This window comes from Pteropus alecto, unplaced genomic scaffold (genome assembly GCF_000325575.1).
Source record: "Pteropus alecto unplaced genomic scaffold, ASM32557v1 scaffold78, whole genome shotgun sequence".
NCBI classification, from domain to species: Eukaryota; Metazoa; Chordata; class Mammalia; order Chiroptera; family Pteropodidae; genus Pteropus; species Pteropus alecto.
Window position 1 is genome coordinate 833,316 of NW_006443124.1, and position 2,768 is coordinate 836,083.

At 33.5% G+C, this 2,768-nt stretch overlaps 1 non-coding gene and 1 pseudogene across 1 annotated transcript; one reads left to right on the forward strand and one right to left on the reverse strand.

Moving 5' to 3' along the window:
• Positions 1-329: 329 nt before the first annotated feature.
• On the forward strand, positions 330-448 carry LOC112471985 (annotated as a pseudogene).
• A 1,724-nt stretch (positions 449-2,172) lies between these two features.
• Positions 2,173-2,275, reverse strand: LOC112472065. The gene has a single exon (XR_003043507.1). It is a non-coding gene; the product is annotated as a U6 spliceosomal RNA (small nuclear RNA).
• Positions 2,276-2,768: the final 493 nt, after the last annotated feature.

A 2,768-nucleotide genomic window follows, 5' to 3' on the forward strand; every position in this document is an offset into this window, starting at 1 on the left:
CTAGGTCACTAGCTGGCTACCCGGAAGATCGATTGCCTTGCAGTCATGCACCTGCCTCCAGTTCATGTGTTCATTCCCCTCTCCCAAACTTTTATTATGAAAAATTTTAACCCTATAAAAAAGTTGAAAAAATAATACGACACTCAAACGTCCTTCACCTAGATTCACCAATAGTTACCATTTAGCTACATGTGTTTATTGTGCATGTTTCTCTCCATATTGGGGGAGGGGGAATGGTATTATTTGACTGAATCATTTGAAAGTCACCGAGACTCTATGAAATTTCACTCCAAAGTACTTCGGCATTTATCTCTTAAGAGTTATTCTCAGTCTATGGCCATGCCAACCTGAACAAGCCCGATCCCTTCTGATCTTGGAAGCTAAGCAGGGTCAGGCCTGTTTAGTACTCGGTTGAGAGATCACCTAGGAAGACCAGGTGCTGTAGGCGTAAAAAATTAAAAAATAAGCTGACAAGGTCCTTGCAATCTGTGAGGTCGACCAAGGGTTGCCTCACCTAGAAATTATTTTTTTAAAAGTTATTCTCCTTTTTTTTATAATTGTCATTATAATAAGTTTAATATTGATTATATTATTCTCTAATGTAAAAATCTTATTAAATGTGTTCCATTTTCCCAGTAATGTCCTTTGGAGTTTTTTGTTTGTTTTATTTTATTTTTGTCTTTGTTTTTGTTTTGTTCTTATCTCATCAAGAATCATATGTTGTTTTAATGGTCACATCTTAAAGATTTTTATTCTAAAACAGTTCTCCTGCCTTGTGTTTTTGTTCTTGTTGTTTTTGGTTTATTTGCTTATTTTTTATCTATCCTGTCATTGACTTTCAGATCAGTACTTTTATAGAATGTCCCACAGTTTGGATGATCTGGTTATTTCTTCAGAATTAAATTTAGTTAAAGATTTTTACCATAAACTCTGCAAAGGAGATGTTGGATCTTTCTCAGCAAGAAACACGTGATGCCCTTGTGTCCTATTACTGGTCATGCTAAGTTTAATCGGCTGATTAAGTTGCTGTCTGCTTGAATTCTCCATTGTAAAAGCATTTTTCCTGTTTATAATTAATAAGTAATCTGTGGGATGATACTTTAAGAATATGAGAATATCTCTTCCCCAACAACTTTTATTCAATGTTTTGGTATCCATTAATAAACCTAGCCTAAATCAACTATTATATTAACGATTGCAAAAAAAAATCACAATTTTTCTTAATCATTCCTTCTCTATCATCTGGCACTCTATTTTTTAAGAAAAAGAGCTTTCTCTTCCCTCACACTCAATTTTTAAATTTTCTTGAGTTTCAGTATGAACTCAAATTATTCATTACCACCAATTTTCTTTACGATTTTTAATTTGTTTCAGGTTTGGCCCCTTCCAACGGGTCTCTGTGTCCTTTTCACAGAGTCTCATCAGTTTTTGAGCACTTCTTTGCTCTCAAGCTGAGGAAGTCCCAAACTCATCTTGTACTTTGTACCTAGATCCAGACCTGGAATCAGCCATTTTTCCAAGGACACTTGGTTCCTCTTAGTGGGAATTAGTTCTCAGTAACCAAGAACTGGGTAGCAGGAGTGCTCATTGCCACTGGACTGTGATTGCTTCTAGGTTCTTTCAGTGGACAAAACCGAGAAGTACTTCTATTTTAAATCATAACTTCATCTTGATCCCCCAACTTCAATTCAACACCGTGGGGTTCTTCCTCTTTTCTCCCCAGTCCATATTTTTATCTCCTTTCTTCCATGATGAGAACCCTAATTTTCATCAACATCAATATATTTACTCATTTGCTCCTCCTTACAATACACCCAATAATATCAGAATTACTACATCCATAGCACTACCAGCAACAAACCTACGAATAAAGTTCAAGATTGTTTGCCGCTTATTTTAATCTTTAAACTGCAGCCCACTAAGAGTAAAGGTCTGTTTAAAAACCTAAAACCTTGAAATAGGTTCATTTATTTCTCTTTATATTAGATGTTAGGGTTTTCCTACCTAGTTGTTAAATTTTTTTCTTTGTGGTATGGGCTTCTTAAAAATCATTTTTTACAGTTTTACAATTAACATATAACATTGTATACATTTAAGACGTACAACATGATGATTTGATGTAGATACATATTGTGAAATGATTACTGCAATAAGTTTAATTAGCATCCATCACAAAATATGAGATGCTTAACAAATTTGCATGTCATCCTTTTGCAGTTCCCATGCTAGTCTTCTTTGCTTCATTCCAATTTTAGTTTATGTGCTGCCTAAGCAAGGACCGATTTAATTTTTTGAATATGTAAAACAGTAGCATAATTTAAAAGTCAAAATTATATGGAAAGAAAAAATAAAGGAAAAAAGCCTATATGGAAAAGTAACTAAAACAAGTTTGTTTAAACCCCTGTACATAACCAATTTTATTAGTTTCTGGTTTATCCTTCCTTATTTGCAAAATAAGCAAATATGTACACATGTGCATATACACACATATTCTTATTTTTATGTTTTTTCACTTAAATAGTAGCATTCCACTTCGTATTGTTTTGTTATACATATGCAAGTCTTTCATAGTTTTCACTATGTATCTATGTGCTCTCTCAACTATATTCGGCATTTAGGAAGTTTTCATTTTAATGGTTATTTTTATACTAATGCTAAAATAACCTTAGCCCCCTCTACTCTTACATTCGTTATTTTCTATTGGCTTCCCAACAATATCAAAGTTAATAATTGCTTCTTTCCTCTCTTATCTTTATCTACCACCATCT